Here is a 19,459-nt window from a genome sequence, read left to right as displayed (position 1 = left end):
TTGAATTGTATTTAAATTTTAGGAAGGTAAAGGATTGTAACAGTATTTATAAAAGACGTGGTGACAACTGTGAGACTTCACAAAAGTTTATACCTCCTTCTGTTAGAAAATAGAGTGTATTTTATTCTTTTTTTTCTTCAGCAATGTGAATGGGGAATTCAGAAAACACAGAGCAGCACAATGAGCTATGCAAATATATTTTATAATAGAAGAAAGAATATTACAGAAGAAAACAAAATGACTGTGTCTCACATTCGAGTGAAGTCAATCCAGTTAACCTGCCCATGTTGTTTTCCTTTATGCATAGAAGAATGAATACTACATGGGGGGAAAAAGGAGAAAAGAGACTTCTCATTAAAGAGAAGTCAATGCAGTAAGGAAAACTGCCTGTGTTTTCAAAATGTTTCACCTGGAAAAAATGAAACAAAACAAACAAACAAGAAAAAAAATCCTCAATCAACTTCTTAAACATCTGACAATGTCTCAGTGTATTCAATTATTGTGTTTATTTGTGCTTAATACCAAGACCATCCAAATATTTATTCACTAAATATGAAGGAATAAAAACAATGTTCTAAATACAATAGACTTACTGGGATCAAGTTTCTGTTCAGAACAGTAGAGCTCTAAAAGATCACTGTGCAAGAGGCACAAATTACTCTAAAATTCCTTGAAGGTTCTTATTAAGGTCATAGGTCTTGCCCTGTGGTTATTATTTATCCACGAAATGCTCTGATAAGTAATATGACACTAAATTAGTGTACACAAGACTTAGGATAATTGCCTGAAAAAAATAAAAATATTAAGTTACACATAAAGGGGTACTATATTGGTAGGAAACTTCAGCCTATTGCAAAAGATGTAGAAGAATGTGACTCTTTTTATTCTGACACACATTATAAAATGATAAAAAATAAGGACAATTCTGTTGTAACTTATCATGAACACTTGCAATAATTATGCCTTCCTCCTGACTACCATCTTTTCAAATGTGATGAGATCATCAGGTAACAGTGTAAGATATGAAGGCTTAGCACACTGTGTTGTTAGCACATTAAAAAAAAGAAATTGCTGGGATAATTAACAACTACCTATTTGTCTGTAGGCTACATTCATTATGCCTACACAAATTGGAGGTCTCCAAAATCTGTGCAGTAAAATTTACTCTTTGTTCAGGAAGTTCCCCTTGGATTTGGGTAAAATTCTGGTTTGCTGTGTCTATTGTAATTGTGACAGGCAGTTGACATGTCTCATAGTCTAAATGTAGTGGCAAGCAGGGGGTGGTACAATGATGAAAAAAACTGCCATTCATTCTTGTGCAAAGGAAAGGTGTTTCTTAGCATATTCCAACCTATGTTCAGTCTAGAGTTGGGTCTCTGAGGTTGAAGGTCAAATCTGTGAGGTCAAAGCTATTTCTTGTCAATCTTCGTTCACTAATGACACATGAATTGGAAATTAGAACAAAGTAAGTAAAACGAATAGCCAGAAGGTGAGTGTCTGTTTTATTACTCAGAAGAGCTGGGAAATCTGGCCAATTGTTGCCCTATGTGGCTTGAATGACAGTTGTTAAGTTGAAAAAGGGACAGTGTGATGGGAATGCCACTTTAAATCTCAATTACCTCCTCCACTCCAATCAGCTTGGTAGAGCTTTAATGAAGTGCAATTCTCTGTCCTTTTCCTCATACTTCTATCTCCAGAATAAGCCTCACATTCAAGTTTGACAGCAGTACAATCAGTTTTCCATTCATCACTGGCCCTGTTTTAACCCTGCTGAAAAAGGGCCTAATGTACGTGGCAGTGATGGCAATTAGGCAGAAAAGTAATATTAGAAACAGACAAAAGCTCGAGTCTTTTAGCATTACAGGTGTTGGGTTTTTTTGGTTTTTTTTTTTTTTATAGCCCTTTATAGACATAAAGGAATAGGCAGTGTTGTTAAGTTCCCTTCTTCAGTCTTCTCTTAAGCTGAAAGTCCAACGATTTCAAGATTCAATTAATTAGAGACACAGAAAGCCAGAGAACAAGGTAAAAGCTACGTTCCGTCTAACTGAAGACACACTTAGTAATTGGCCTCTTATTAAAATGGATATCTTCTGGGAGTACGTTTAATAAGGTTGATAAAAGTCGTCATTTCCTCATTAGGACAGTGGATGAATATAATCTGAGTGATTCTGTTTACAAAGGGAGAGAGAATGGGAAAATAGCACTCCCTTAGAATGTAGGAATGTTAAATATTAAAACGAGAAAGCCTGGGTCTGTAACTCTGGGGGAGAAAGAAAGAAAGAAAGTTATTGTGTGTATGCGTATGCAAACACAAGAAAAACACAGAGAAAGGAGTTTACCGGGGGCTTCACTTTTTCATTTCATCTGAACAGGCAAAATGCAGAAAGCTTTTGAACTCCAGAACAGGAACTGCCACTGGCTTGTTAGCATGTCTTCTTTTTGCAACAACAGGGTAGAGGAAGTGGAATACAAGACTTATCTTTTAAAAGGTAGCTTACACCTACCCTTTATCTTTTTTTACATCATACGAGATCATACTTCTGTATGCAAGCTGAAAAACACATACTCTGCAATAGAGTTCCAGTGTTTTTGTTGTAGTTGTTGTTTTTTTGTTTTGTTTGTTTGTTTTATGGGAGAGGAATGGTTTTTCGTTGGCTTAAATGCTTCCCTAACAGTTCTTTTTATGCGTAGTTTTTTAAAAATGTCAGGAAAGGTCGGGGTGGGTTTTTTGTTTTGCTTTGTTTGATAGATTCCACAGGAACATGTGGCACTGGTGCAAGGATCTTTAAGAGAACAGGCATTTGGAAGTTGAAAAAAAAAAAAAAAAAAAAAAAAGATGACAGAGAGAGAGAGAGAGGAAAAAACAACAACAACAACAACAACCACGCAGCAATTAGGCGGCTCTTGCTGCTCATTGGGGATGTGACACAAGTGGGTGATAGTGGCTTTCACCTCTCGCACTCCCCTCTCTCCTGCCTGATTCCTAGAACAATCCCTGTCAGAAACACTCTTTGAAAAAGGCTGCATTAGACAATGGCTCTTCACCCTTATTTTATGCTTTAAGTAGTGGAGCAGAATGCTGTAAGGGGTTGAAAACAAGGCGTAATCTGAGAAAGACGCGCAGGCATTGTTATAACTGTGAAAACCAGAAGAACCCCTTTCAGAGCCATGACTGAAAGTGCTATGAAGACCTTTAGTCCTTTGCACTCTCCCAATCACCAATTAGACAAACATTAACATCAATTAAGCTGTTATACGGCACAGGTTCCATATAATTACCTTAATGGGTTGACGCTTTCTTTAGCAGCAATTTCTTAAACAAACTTCATCTTTTGTGCAACAGGCTAAGAAAATTTTCAGCAGGGAGCATTTCCTTTTGTCAAGTTTTCTAAAGAGACAGCTGAATTGTTCTATTTAACAACAAACACCTTCACTAAGGACCCTCGTCTTGTCCCCGTTCCCACCACATTTGACTACTGGGCTCAAAGCTTATTAACCATCAGAGACAAAAAAACTGACTAGCCAGGGGAGCACAGACTCATGCAGGGAGGGCAGTACACAAAGAGCCTGTGAGCCTGGCACTGGTTTGCAAGCAGACCCTAGGAGAAAGCACCAATTGAATTAGTTGCCTATTTAGTATCCAAAGAGCCAGATCTGTCCTTACCAAAAGCACAAAGAAAATGAAATAGAAAAACAGGATCTTGCTCATAAAACAAGACAAATCTGTCTAATTTATTTTGAACCAGTAAGTGCTAATTAAATGCAAGCTACTCAGATTCTTCCTGTTCCTGCATCACCCAATTCTCTTAGAATCGTGACAATGCTAGTCTGATTTTTCCCCCTGTTTAACAAACATTCATTTGAAATGTACTCAAATACAGCAATAAAATGCAAACCTTATATCATTTCTATTTTCATTTTATATTATAGCCTTGTCTTTTTACTTTGCTGTGAAAATACTTGGGGAGGGTGAGAATGGGAGGGGGAAAAACTCAGCAGAAACAAGTCCTACCCTTCATGTTGAAGAACAAAATTGAAGTGCCTACAGTGACCTGTAATTATTTTGTGAGATTCAATGTATGTAATCAAATGTATGTAATCAAAACCTGATTGAAAGTCAAAGAAATAACCTGCTTGAATAAAATTAAAAATAAAAATACAAAAGGAAAAACATTGAAAAAAACAAAAGCTATCAGACCTGAGTGCTTATAAACTGTGTTACTTTTTTGCTGCCCATTCTACTCAGGAGAACTGTCTGGTCATAACAGTGTGATAGCCAGTAGCCAATTCATTTTTTCATTTTTCAAATTTTACAGATTTAAGGTCAGGGTCCGGTATTATGTACAAGTGCTTGTTCCATTTAATCTCAATCTAGTGAACACCAAACACTACATTTGGTCAAAGGCTTAAGGCGACAAAATTAAAAGGCAACTACAAGCTTGCATGTACTCTAGAACCTCAGACATGAGCCAGAAATGTCCAAAGTCACAGGGGAATAGCAATTTGTAAAGAAATATATATATTGAAATAGAGTGAAGCAATTAAAGATGTGTTTGATCTGTTGGGGGTAGCATACTAAAGAAAATTTGGACAAGCATCAATGATAGTTTTTTTTAAACTAGGAGAATAATGTTCATAAAAGCGTATTTTTGAGAGGTTAATTTTTATTAGTTTCTTCAGAAAACTGGCAAATAAATGAACAGGTATAAATGTACAGGCTTGGACTGCTACCACGATCAACTCGCACTGCAATCAAAATTCTCACAGACATTTTCACAATTAATCCACAAAAATTCTTAATTAGTAACCTGAATCTCATAAAATTTACTAATTACATCTTCACTAGTAAGTCAACTCTATATAAACATGAAAAATAATTATGTTTCTGATTTTGAATCTAAAAGATAAATCTTCCTCATTGTGTTTCCTATGTTTTGCTATTTAGTTCTTCCCCTATGTTGGGATCCACACTAATTGGTTTAGTAGAGAAAATGTATTCATGAATATTTCTGATATATTTAGCTACTAATCACAGTATATAGCTTTGCTTCCTCTCATATGTACAAGCTGCACTGGTAGCTAAACATGAAACCCAATTCTCCCATGCAATCTTAGTAAAAATATTAAGATGTATTGATCAGAACTGGAGTAAAGAAGGGATGGATAAGACATGCCTTCAGAGTTACCTAGCATTTTATCAATAAACAGAAGAAATACATGAACAGGAGGATGATGAGAATAATAATTTTTTTTCCCTTTACCTAATTTTAATTTCTGCATTTGGAGAAAGACCAGGAAGCCAATTGTTTCCAGAAGTCACTTCACTTTTATTTGTCTTCTAAGAGGCTTTTGATTATGCATCAGAAAGTTTGATGCCCCTGTCTCTCACCATGAAATAATGTTGGAATTGCATCTGTGTGTTGACTGCTGGTATGACTAACCTATGGATTTATTTAGGAATAGCACAGTATTTTGGATGAGCATGGAAACCAGTTGAGTAAGGATTTTTAATTTCTTCACAATTCTTTAGATATAAGGAATAGTGATTCTGTGAATAGGAATTACTAAGGAAATACAGTAATAATAATAAACTCCTGGTCCCTGGGATGATAGGATGATCCTTTCACAATGTTTACACTACACACTATGCTAGTATTTGGGAAATTATGTTTAGCTTTTTTTATCTCTTCCTGAAATCCTTGGATAGAAATGGAGAGTGGGAGGTAATGGTGATGAATTCTTCATGGTGATTCAGAGAAGCAGTCTAACTTATATATCCTGAAACATCCTCTGAAGAAGTTTGTAACACTCCTTTGACTATGTTGGGAATCTGATCAGTAGCATGCTAACATCATGAGCTGGGTAGTGTGAATGCTCTTCTCCCTCCAGTGCCTAGGTAACAACTTGAGGTCCTGCCTCCATGTAAATATCAATGGCCAAAACCATAAAGATGCAGATTTATATAGCTTCAGCTGCATCCTCTTTTACAACCATGCATGAACATGGTGCTGCAGTTAAAGCTACATGATGAAAAGAAAGGGCTTTATGTAAATTTACGGTGTTTGCTCTGTTGCACTCACACTCCAATTTCTTACCTAGAATGGCTTGGGTTGGAAGGAACCTAAAAAATCATCTAGCACATATGCAATGAAATAGCCTTTCATTTTTCTTGTCCTGGTTTCAGCTGGAATGTAGTTGATTTTTCATCCATAGTGTCTGGTATAAAACTATATTTTAGCTTTAAGAGAAAAACAATGTTGATAACACACCAATGTTTTAATTGCTGCTGAACAGTGCAGTAGAAAGCCAAAGACATTTCAGTTTCTCAGCTTCTCGTACTGTCTTCCAATGAGGCAGGCTGAGGGTGGCATGAGGAGGTGGAAGAGGACAAAACAGGACAGGTGACCTAAACTGGTGAAAGGGATATTCCATATCATATGACATAATGTGAAAAAAACTTGAAAATGGTTGGCCAGGGGAGTAGCTGCTGCTTGGGGACTGGATGGCCATCAGTCGACAGGTAGTGAGCAACTGCTTGTGCATCATCTGTTTGTTGTTGTTTTTTTTTTTTTTTTTTTTTTTTTGTGAGTGTGTGTGTATATATATTACATATATATACATACCATATATATGTATATAATATCTGTTATCCTTTTTTTCCTCTTCCTTTTCTGTCTTAGTAAATAGTTTTTATCTCAGCCCACTACTTGTGCTTTTTTCTACTTTTTTTTTCTGGTCCTTTCCCCCATCCCACTGGGAGGTGGAGGAGTGAGCAAACAACTGTGCAGTGCTTGTTAGCTACCTGCTGGTTCAAACTACACCATATTGTGTCTGTTTCTCTCTCCTATGCTCTCTCCCATGTCCTAACTAAGTCTGATGAGCACAGGAAAAACATCCTATCAGAAACAAAACAAAACAAAACAAAATCCTACATCTAAGAAAACAAAACAGTTATTCTTTAGGAATTTTCCATGTCCTTAATAAGAAAAACAGGAAATTTGTCTCAGTAAATTGAATACTATATAACCAAGATTGCTACACCTCTTATTTGCTAGGGAAATATTTCTATCTTTGCATGTCCTAAACAAGGACAGAAAACTAAGCAGTTGTTTCTACTACTTTCATGATCTTAAGAAAACTCTACCAATTGCAATATGCTAGGCAGAAAAATTAAACAGAACAAAGAAGCCTAGCAGTGTATAAGGGATATTTTCTAAGCAATATGGAAGATGTAACATGAATATAGCTAATGGGAACATCAATCAGCGTGGGAACACAAATATCTGACTGAATGTCATTTATGCGTTACAAAGCCTTGAAGAAGAGATTCTCTGCTTATCTGCCAAATAGAAATCCACTTTAGTACATATTCCACTCTACGTAAGTCTTTCAAGAAAGGCTTATTTTCGTCTTTTTTTCCCCCCAAAATATGAACGTTAGATTAAGGGAACAGGGAACACTTCACGTTCAATATATAATGCAACATTTTCTAATTAGAATAATTAGAAGAGAAAACCAGGATTATACTCCCCAGCATACCTCAAACATCAACTTCTTTCCTTGGTTTTCAAAAGCCTTGGACTTCTGTCTTGCAAGTTTAAATAAGTGGCAGAGAATTGCAGATCAAGCAGTAATGTAGATCAGAAAAGCACAAGATCAGAACTGTGTAAGGACAGTGCTTGCAATATCACCTGCACAAATACAGTGAAAAAGTTCAGAAGACAGTATCAAATAAAAAAAAAAAAAAAAAAAAAGTTCAAATAAAAGGCTGGTGGAGTTTAAGGTCTCCAGAGGTCCTTTCCAACCTCAAACATTATGTTATTCTGTGATACTGTGAAACAAGAGAAAGATAAATGTATATTTTTAACATTTTGCTTGTACTACAGACCATACTTCTATTCCCTTTCTCATTCTTTCATTTTACAACATTTACTCTCCAAGAGTACTTTGAACATAAGCCGAACAAAAGCTTGTAACTAATGCTGTAGCCAAAAAAATAAAAAATAAAAAAAAATAATAAATATACATAGCTGCTTCAAAAATTCTCACCATCTCTGATAACATTAACACAGTATTTTCTACATCTTCCTGGAGATTAATGGAATAAAATTAATAAAACTGCTTATTCTCTGATATATTCTCTGATATATAGATATATATATTCTCTGATAATAGATTAGAATGATGTAAAAAAAAATTATAGGACTATTTTTAGAAAGGTTGTTGCACATTTTTCTTAGTATTAAAGGTTCTTAAAAACAGTAAGTTTGTGTGATAGGAAGAAAATGAAATCATAAAATATGATTCTCTAGTGGCACAGTCCTATAACTGTACTCAAGTTCTTTTTCACACGGCAAATCACTTGTTTTGATAATAACATCTGCAAAACTTTAGGTTTCTATTCATTATTATTTTCTCCTATTCCTTGTGTCACTTACGGATATGCAACTCATTCAGTGTAACATGCATCATCTGATGGTTCACTTAGAATATGAGTTTGTAAGAGCTCCCAGGTTCTAAGCCTGTTTTTTTCCTCAAGTTTCCTGACTCAGAGATTTCAGATTGTGTATTTTCTGTACAATAGATCATATGGATTACATCTTGTTCTGTTTCAGACTTTCCCTCTAGAGGGTTTGTAATGATTTATCTGTAATAAATGGTCTTTTGACAGTAGTTGCACACAGAAATGATGGCAGATCCTAATGCTGTTAATATTTCTTATAAAACAAATAAAAAATAAAATGAAGAAAAACTGCCTTTAATGTTTCAAAAGTTTTTAACAAGTTTGGAATGAGAGGTTTTATGATGTTGCCTCTGTTAAAATGTTCAGGAATAATTATTTTTTTCTTCCTGAATTACTATACAAGCAAAAAAATAAGTAATTATACAACATCACTCTACTACTCTACTCAACCAGCATCTCTTAACATTACGATCTGAAATATTACAGTATTTCAGCTATGACCATACTACAATGAATATTAAAATAAGAGGCGTCATAACATCATTTGCCTACAATGAAATCAGTAAGTCTTCAAATATAGTCTCATTCAAAAGAACTTTTGCCTATGCCAGTCTTCCACGTTTTTCTTTTTGAACTCAATTGACAGTTGATAATAATGAGACATTTGAGTGATTCTTGACAATTCCAAGGTTTTTGTGCAATGTGCATATATAAAAAACCGTAGTTCTTCCAAATATATGTATAAACTATTTATTGATAGAACTCTAAAGCTCCAGTTGTCAAGGAACAACTAAATAAAGAAGAGAAAAAGAAGTTGGATACATTCATTCAGTGATGTGGATATGAATATAAAGGTACACATATTAAAAGTTGTGCAAATGCGAAAGTATTCACAGAAGATATTGGAAATATCTATCAAGTGTGGTGAAATACTATTAAAAATAATGATAATCTCATTGAATAGTGTATATCCAACAACTTTTCCCATATAAACATATTCTTACCTGGGCACAATCTTTGCAAATCCACCTTGTGCTGACATTTTAAAGTGCTGCATATCTGGATGTTGTCTTGTATAAAACTACCACTAGCAGGAACTGAATAGCTATACAAGTGTTTAATAAGAGATGTATTGATTCCTCATTATACACCTTTATTTTGGTCTCTTTTCAGACTCCACATAACATGTACTGTACAATAGTCAATAGTGAAGAAGTGAAGAAGCCTAATGGCAGCCCATTTGCACAGAATACTGCTGGGGATATCTTCTGGGGCCAGCTGTTTCCAACTAGAAAGAAAAGCATAAGCAAATTTTCATTTTTCCTTACTTTCTACTTAGCTCTGAAGTGTCCCTGTCTGTGTTTACTGAGGCTTTTTGGTTTTGACTGTTTAGAAAGAAAGGACTTGTATGTTGGGTCAATTACCATCAAAGTCTTATTTTGGTCACTTGTAGAATAAATAACATAAATACCAAAACATTTAGCACATATAAAACACTAAAAATATTTCATTACAGTACACATGATGATGATTTGATAATGCAGTTACAGAATCCACATAGAATCTGTGAGGAAAAGCATTTCATTACAATGTCCAGTCTCAGATAAACATTTTCCCCAAAATAACTAAAGTAATTCGGCATGGTAAGAGTTGCAAAAACAAACACATCAAAGCCCTCTAAAGAATCCACATGGATAGGTCATTAGGACAGTATGGCTTTATATAGTTAGTTAAAATTCTTAGAGGTTAGTTTATATCTTGATACTTTAATAAACAGTTTCAGCTTTGGTGAAAGCTGGAAAGCTTAATCCATTAAGAGCCATTCAGAACCAAAACAAACAAACAAAGCTTTAACCACTTCAGTGACAACAGCACAGAACAAACAAGCAGTCTACTTAGAAAATCCCAGCAATTTTAGGATCAATAGCCTCACTCAGTGCTTCTAAGTGATGAAAGCTAGAAAATCTCTGTTGTCGGCTCCTTTCAAAAATGTTTCTGGCAAAGATATAGTTGTAAATTTGATGAGTTTAGTTTAGTAATACCCATGTAGTCTAGAAGGCTGACTTAAGTACTAGCACCAGTCATAATGAAAACAAACTAGCTCAAACATCACTTTTAGCTGAAATTTCCTCTCTCAACCATTAATTTAAGATGTTAAAATACTTTTCAGCATTTATTCTAAGTTCTTACATGTAGATTTTGGAAATTATTTTTCTAGTTAACAGCAGTAGAATTTTTTTTTCATTTAGAGAGTTTGGAAAAATGTATTAGAAAGATTTTTGTAAATGCAAGACCAATACAGTGACTTAATGCACTAAAATAATGCAATATTGTTTCAGAGTCCATTTAACTCACTCTGCCAATATGAATACTCAAATCAGCAAATACATCTATATACACAGAAAAAAGAAAAATAAACATTTATTTCCTTTATAAGATTAAGAGTGTGCTAGGCCCTTTTAAAACATTGCCATTGTATATTGACTTGCATGAAAATAGCATTTACTTCCTTTTACTTCATCTAGATTTATTTCATTCATTAGAGTTTCTATATAGTAGACCTGCTATTGTTCAAAAGAATTTTAAATTATTCTTGCATTTTTATACAAATATTGTTGCTTTTGTTTCCTGTTTCAAAATACTATAAATCATATATATATATATATATATAAAATTAAATTTCATATGCACCATTAATTATAAACTCAGAAGTACCAATAGGAAGAGTATTTATTTTTTAACCTAGCAGTGACAGCTTCTTATTTTACTCATAAATTGTGTAGTATATACTTATTAGGACATCAAAAGGCACTGTATAAATTGCCTGCATATGCCTACAAGCTAATTTATCCAGTAAGATTTGCTGTGTTCTTCTACAATAATCAGATTTTACTAATCACGTTTTTAAAATGTAATCAATAGGACAAAATGCTGTCAATATGAGAAAGAATAAAAACAGAGCTTGTCCCAGAATTCTTGTTTACACATCACACAGCTGAACCAAATTTTTCAACGGAAAGACATAAAGTCAGAATAACATTGAAAATATGTGGCTTTACACAGGGACACTGTGTTGTTTAGTCCTGATTCATTAAGATGCCTGATGCATAAGTGACTTGTCAAACGGTATGTGGGTGGCTGTAATGGCAGCATGTAGGTTTGTATGGAAAACAAGTATGGCACTGTGAAGATTTTTTTTCTCTTTCATCGTATAGGTACTCACATGTAACACTTGTGAGGGGTCTGCTAAGAACCTTGCTGTCAAACCTACTAATTCATCAGAAACATGTAAGTTTAAAGCTAAGTTCTCCAAAGGCGGAGAAATAGCTTAACCAAGTGACAGACACATAGACAATTTCATTGCTGCCAGAACAACATTCTGCACAACCCACCAGCAAGCTATTTGTCACTGCTACCAGAATATCCTCCACAACTTGGCATCAGGGACCTTGGGTAGCCAACTGTGCTTGTAAAGTGCTGGAAGTGCTATCCAATAATAGGGAGGAAAATGATCTGAGGATCTCATTATTATTATAAAATGTGTTATTGTATGAAAAACATATCTTTATAGCCACAAACATGAAAAGTTTATAGGAAAATACTGATTTACAGAAAATCAGATAATTGTATTCTATATGGAATGGCTGTTTAACTCCATTTCCATTTCCCCTTCTTTGGTCCTCCTGTCCATCAAAAAACATGACCGAATATTCCATACATCTGGTATAACATGATAGGCTTCTCATGTTAGTTCATAGAAATAAGAGGTTAAAATAATCTTTGCCATAATGCCATTGTGCATTATCCCAGAGATGAACAGACCTGAGTAATCAAGTAGTTTAGCAGGTATGCTCAGTTTTAAAAGTTTCATGTAGGATGACAGAAGAACACCATCTTCAGACTATCTGGTGTGAAACACGAAGTCACACATTGCTATATCACAAAAATCAATAGTTTTGATTTTGAATAATGTTATGCAATATCATTCACTACAAGCCCAGAGCAGCATCTGGGCACCTACACAGAAAGAACTCCTTTATTTTTCATTAGGTTGCACACACCACATTGGATCCTAAGTATTTACAACTAACACAGAGAACTAACACAGGCTCTGTACTGTCTTGGCATGTTTTTAGTCTTTCTTTTCTATGTATAGTTCCTCCCTTTTGCAGTATAACTTGAGCTACTGATAGAAATCCTTTTTAGGCAAAGGAAATAAATCAAATGATCAAATAGCAAGAACTATCTGTAGAATGACATTCAACAGGAAGTAGGAGAGCTTTAGACTGTAAATTCATCATCAGAGAGAAGGAGATCTAGGAGAGAAGAAAAGGAGAATTGAATAAGAGCTGTGAATCAGAGACAGAAAACCCACAACTGTTTTGTCCCATCCTTATATTGCGAACTGCCCATTTAGACAAGATCATATATCCTTAAAATACATTCTTGTACACCAACTGTAGTTATATTGAATTGGTACAAAGCTATTTTTTTAAGCTTCACCATTTTAGTTTTGTTAATCATATTTGTGTTTTGTTGCACTGAATGTTTTTAAGCAAGGTAGTAAGTTATGACGATTTTCTAAAAATATTGCAAATAACTGATTCTGTGCTCTTGCTTTTTTGTTTCACAAAAAACATTCTGAGCACCAGAACTTAAAAGTGCATGAAGAGATAATGAAAACTATTAGACTCTTTCTAGCAATTTGTTCATATAAATTAGTATTTTGCATTTCTTTCCCAGATCATTTCTTTTTTGAAGGTGGTGACTATTTGAAATCATTTTTACAATATAGACAACATTCCCAGTGAAAGTTAAAATATTTAATTCCGTTTTCCTACCTTCTTCCAAAAAAAAAAGCAGAGGAACAGTTATATTAGTTAGTATGAAACAGATCTCACAGATAATTATTCCTTTTTGTCTCCCAGGATATTAAGACCTCTGTTGTATTAATGAAAGGCATTGAAAGCAATGGGCTTATTAACATTAACAATTCTTAAGCAACCCAAATCTCTTCCTACTAAGACCTTTTGAGGAGTTAAATTTTGTTTGTGTTTTACATATTGACACAAGAATGACATTGACTCTTACACTGATCCTATTCAAAATAGACCTATAAAGTTATCAACATTTTACTTCTGAATTTAACATGGAGAATCAAATCTAATGGAAATACACATCCATGTTTGGAGTCTTACTCATTAAGCCTTTTACGGAACATAATTTTTAAACATATTATGCTTTAGCAGTTATTTTGCTCAGGACTTCAGATGTACTTCAAAGATCTCATGAACAAACTCTGCCTTGCTGCCTGCCAAGAAAAGGAAGTCTTACTTTAGACTACAATGGACTGATTGGCCTGGTTCAAAAGGTCACCAAACACTTCACATGCCTGGTCAGGACTTAAGTTTAAAGGGGAAATCTTTCCAAGCAGGATTAAGGTGTCTATTCTTCATTCAGTACAGTTATTCTGTGTTGAGGGGAGTAGCATATGCATATGCAAAGAAGAAAAATAAGGGTAACAGGATAAAATAACCTTACAAGTCAGGTATCAGGGAAGATAGATGAAAACACTCAAATGTATATGAGGAGAAGTTTAAAGCACACTGAAGAAAAGTTACAATTTGAAGTCAAATGTATCAAGAAAATGATAGTAATTCCATAAGAGCATAAAAATTCCTGCAAAGTTAGATTATGGATTTCCTGCATAGAAACACTGTAATGTAATGGCATTTTTACTTTGAGAGGGTGCATGAGTGACATATCTATGCATTTCAAAACAAGACTGACAAATATGTGGCTTATAACAAATGAAAATATTAATTTTATTTTGAAACAGAAGCGTACTGATTCACATAAAACTACTTTCATCAGGCCATGTGCACAAAAAATAAGGGATAATGTACTTCAGTACTGTCTCTTACAGAGAGGCTGAACTGTCATATCCCTGATTAAGTTTTTTCTAGACCTCCTTTCGTCTGGTCCACATTATTTACTTAACATATGTAAGAATTAGATTGTTTGCTTATTATAACACTGTGCATGTTTCCAAGATTAAAATGTAAATCTGTTTTATGTTCTTCCTACCCATAGATCACAGAGCTGCTTTCCTAACTTTTAGTTAGGAAATGGGTTCTCAACAGGAGCTCCACCATGTTAGAATACTCTAGCATGGTAGATGTCTCAAATCATAGAATCAACCAGGTTGGAAAAGACCTCCAAGACCATAAAGTCCAACCAGTCATCTAACACCACTAGTCCACTCCTAAACCATGTCCCTAAGCATCACATTCACACATCTCTAAAATACCTTCAGGGATGGGGACTCCAGCACCTCCTTGGGCAAACATAACAATCTGTTATGACCTCTGTGAAGAAAATCTTCTTGATATCCAATCTTTGGATTCTATCCCTTGCCACTTGAGAAAAGAGGCATATCTTAGACCCAGAATCTCAGCTCTTTTTCTTAATATCAGAAAATCCTTCTCTCTGCAACTGTCACCTGAATTTCAGGAGGTATTTTCAGGTAGTTCTAAATTCTGGCTCAGCCATAAAAAATAGAAATTTAGTAGGAATATAGGTGAATTTTGCTTAGTCCTGCAAATTTCAGCTAGTTTATAACAGTTTGAAAGGCTCTGCAGAAGAATCATAGGCTTTAAAGACGCAAGTGATGTTTGCAACTTACAAGCAACAAGCTGATATATGTGGGGAAAAAAAGGAGTGGATGCCCTTGTTTTTTACTTTTGCCTTTTTGCATTAGCTCTACTGTAACTATTTTAAACTACCACAGTTTTAAACAGAAGCCAAGATCAAGAAGAACAATATATATCTTGAATATTATGAAAGTAGTATATACATATGCGTATCAAACATTGGCTAGGTTTTCTTTCTTTCTTTTTTTTGAGTGTGTGTGTGTGTATGTGTTTTTTTATAAATACAATTGTATATACTCAGAATAGTAAAAGTCACTTCTTGTGAAAAGTGTTCACAAGGTACAAGAGGATACAAACAGGAGTAGGACAGAGAAGTAATCCTGTCCCTGTACTTGGCACAGGGGAGACCTCACCTTGAATACTGTGTTTAGGCAGCTCAATTTAGAAAGGACATTGAGGGGTAGGAGCAAGTCCAAAGAAGGGCAACAAGCCTTGTGAAGAAGGCTTCACAAGGCTTGGAGAATATACCCTGCGAGAAGCAACTGAATAAACTGGGGCTGTTTAGTCTGGGGAAAAGGAGGCTGAGGGGAGTCCTTATTGCTCTCTTCCAATATCTGAAAGGTGCTTACAGCGAGAGCAGAGTTAGTCTTTTCTCATTGGTGACAGGTGACAGGATGAGGGGAAATGGCCTTAAGTTGCACTAGGATAAGTTTTGGATATCAGGAAAAACTTCTTTACTGAACAGGTAGTTAAACACTGGAGTAGGCTCCCCGGGAAAGTGGTTGAGTCACCATCCCTGAATGTGCTTAAAAACCATTTGGATGTGGTGCTCAGGGACATGATTTAGTGGAGGGTTGTTAGGGTAATATGCTTAGGTTGCAATTGGACTTGATGATCTTGAATATCTTTTCTATGAGTCTAAGATTCTAAGATTTGGACAAAGACTGAAAGATTGTAACAATAAATCTCTAGTTTTTCATCGATAAATTGTATGCATTGTGCGGTTTACACAATAATGCATATAAAATACTTTTTGTTGGACTATGAATCAGGATGCTAAGCATTATGTAGAGAGAGAAGAACTGGAATACTCAGCAAATTTAATAGAACTAAATATTCTACCACTAGTGGCCTTTCAAGAGGGCACAGACGGTGAAACAGAGGAAGGAGATTTCCTAGACTTGTGCCCAATAACAAGCTGTTTAATTAATATTCAACCCATCATCCAAAATCTTTGCTGTTTTGTATCTAAGACTGCTTAGATGCAAAATCTAGTGTACTTAGTCAGGGCAACGCGAGGAAGTCTCCAGTAAAGATGATGCTTTATTTGGTGTATTCTCAGATCAGACTATTGCTCTCACAGATTCCACAACTCCACAAGACAGTCCTTGTCACTTCCAGTACTCAATGAAAAGGAAAAAGAAAAAATGATTTCTTCAGAATTTTATTTAGCAGTCTAAAATATTAAAGGGGAATTGTGCAAAATGCACACAAATATTTCCAAAGCCTCTCTGGCAAAAGAGGGAGGGAAATAATTTATGAAAAAGGAAAACTGAAGAGAAATTTAAGTCATTCTGAAGTAACCTTGACCTAGAGTGCATCTTTAGAAGTGAGAACATGGAAGGACTTTTGTGTATGTATTTTGGTTTGGTTCAAGGAGGCAAGAGTTAACTGCTGAAGTGAAGGAATGTGTGAAGTGTGCATAGTGCTGAAAGGCTGAAGTTTGGTTTCAAGCTTATCTGAAGGGTGAGGCACAATTGAAGAGAATATGTGCCAAGATCTAAACAGATAAGGAAAATGGAGTCTCTCTATTTCTTTCTTATTTTTTGATTGTATGTGAACACTACCTATAGGTTTCTGAAGTTGAAACAGGAAAGGAAACTACATTCAATACTGCATATGGAATTAAATATTCTCTATCCATAGGGAACATATCCTAATTCATATATTTTTATATCATGAAAATTCATGATATAAACACATTTCATTCATGTTCAAATACTCTGATCTGAGAATATTCCAAAAGAAACAGCTTATTTTGTCAATTTACATTGTTTTTTTAGTTTTTGTTTCAAATTCATCAAATCATTTCACATGCTTATAATCAACCGTACTCCGAAAAATATTTATACATACTTATAAACATGCTACTTATGCTGCAGAAACAATGCTAAGTATGAGCTTAATGTTTTGATAAATCCAAGCCGGAGAACAGAAATGTCTGAAAACATTCTGAAAGCATCTAAAGAGAAAATGCTAAAATGAAAAAACAACTAACATGATAATCTTGGGATACAATTTTTGAGATAATATTAATGAGATCATTATTAAATTCCAGAATGAAGACCAAAATTATCAAACTGGAATCCTTCCTCCACTTTCTTACTCATTACTTGAGGTTAGTCTTGAATATTATCAAATGTATTTATATTTTCATTTAAAATGTGTTATTGTATTTTATATTTACTCATGCATTCCTTTACCGTATTTTTCCATTACTCTGTATTTACCTACAGATACTTGCTCATCTCTCAGCTCATCATGAATACTGGGAAAGGACTGCAGGTGGAAGGAAGTACGCTCTAATCTCACTTCTTCCCACACCTTTGTTTTAGGCATTCCCACTGCTTTGTTTTAGGTGAAGAAATAATTTCCTTGAAGTGAGATTTGGGGAAGTCATCATCAGAAGGAAAATGAATAAATGTAAAATAATTTTCTCTTAGTTCCAGTAAGCAGCTGCCAGTATTACTATTACCAGATCCAAAATGCAACCAGCCAATACTACTGTTACCAGACAAATTGGTAAATTTCTTGATTCTTGTTCTTTGAAGATATTAAGAATCATAGGCTATACATTGCTAAAGATACGTATTACTGATATGTTAAGCGTTACCTATCTGTACATTCATACCTGTAAAAGTCATTATCTTGCCTATGTAATATGGAAAATACTTTTCCACTTGTTCCAATTACATAATCAACACAAAAGATCAGCACAGAATAATACAGAGCAAGGGGGGATACTCTAGGCTTTCTGTCTTATTTCACACTTCATATTCATGAAACTTAGTAAATGCATAATATTGTGCAGTAGAGGAATTGGCGATATTCCTCAGCATTATATTACTACAAAACACAAGTCCATTACAGTCATTGGATATGGTCTCGTAGAAATTTCTCAGCTACTTACTATTTTATACTTCAAAGTACTAAATACTTTCATAGGAATTTATTGAAACAATGTCCTGCATCAAAGTAAGTTTGATTTTCCTAAAACCTCTCTCTAATCACTAGATTTCTGATAGCATCCAAATACATACTGTAATCATGGTAAAGGCATTAAAAACTGGATTTACAGTGGCATTTTGCACCTGTATCTCTTTGTGAAGGCAGAGAGCCTCAGATATTCAACACCTCGATGGCATATTGTGATTTAGATGATACAAAATGCAACACATGCCAATAAACACAAGGCTGATTTAATTTTGTCTCTGTTCACTTTATTGATTTATTTGGAATGCTGCTGAGTTTACAGAGATGCATACTAATTCCTTCCAGAATCTGGATCCACTGCTCGCACTGAGCATCATTTTACTCTTAGGGTAGTCAGTGTGAAGTAGGGCAGCACAATATGACTCTTGTAGCAGACAGCTGTATAATGTATTTCATACTAATCTTACTATATTGTTCCTTTATATATATACATTTTCAAAGAAGAAAAATGGGAGATCTATGTAAATCCTTTATTTGCATTTCTGCTCTCTAAAGAAGACACATTCCAGTTTTAATTTTTCGGTGGTGAGTCCTACTTGTAACTACTTTCATGGGTTCCAATTATGACTGTTTTAAAAGGAATGTTCCTTTTAAGAGTATAAATTAATGTCTGTAGAGACTTCTTTTCCATGTGACCCACTTTTCTGTGTGGATTTTAATTTTACTGAGGAGTTTTCTAACATGCTACAAAATTTAAAGATCTTTAAAAAAAATAGAACTTCAAACAATTCTTCCCTGGGATCAGACGCCATAAGTCTGCCTGATTTCCTATGGAGTCACTATGGAATGATACAGCCCACATTGAAATTTTTAATAATGTACCAGATAATAGCATGAGAGCTTCAAAATAATTCTTATTAATTATACTTTCCTTGTTCTTCAGTATTTTTCATCTTTTTTTTTTTTATAAATAAAACTACCCTTGTACTTATGTCATAAAAAATTCTGCCTTTTTCTCTTTTTTAATATTTGTATTCAAGACAAACAACAGGAGGTTGAAATCAGGCCATTTAAAAGAAACATCTGCTGACATTTATTCATATGCTACATGTTCCACTTTCATCATTGA

At 34.6% G+C, this 19,459-nt stretch overlaps 1 long non-coding RNA gene across 1 annotated transcript; it reads left to right on the top strand.

The window, feature by feature from the left end:
* The first annotated feature begins 11,550 nt into the window (after positions 1–11,550).
* LOC128086211 (uncharacterized) lies at positions 11,551–18,817 on the top strand. The gene is made up of 3 exons (XR_008209290.1): positions 11,551–11,752; positions 17,456–17,515; positions 17,634–18,817. It is a non-coding gene; the product is annotated as an uncharacterized LOC128086211 (long non-coding RNA).
* The last annotated feature ends 642 nt before the right edge of the window (positions 18,818–19,459 follow it).

The sequence above is a fragment of the Tympanuchus pallidicinctus genome, unplaced genomic scaffold (genome assembly GCF_026119805.1).
Source record: "Tympanuchus pallidicinctus isolate F22 unplaced genomic scaffold, pur_lepc_1.0 scaffold3, whole genome shotgun sequence".
NCBI lineage: Eukaryota > Metazoa > Chordata > Aves > Galliformes > Phasianidae > Tympanuchus > Tympanuchus pallidicinctus.
The sequence above is the reverse complement of the archived record's forward strand: the minus strand, read 5'-3'. Positions and strand labels throughout refer to the sequence as shown.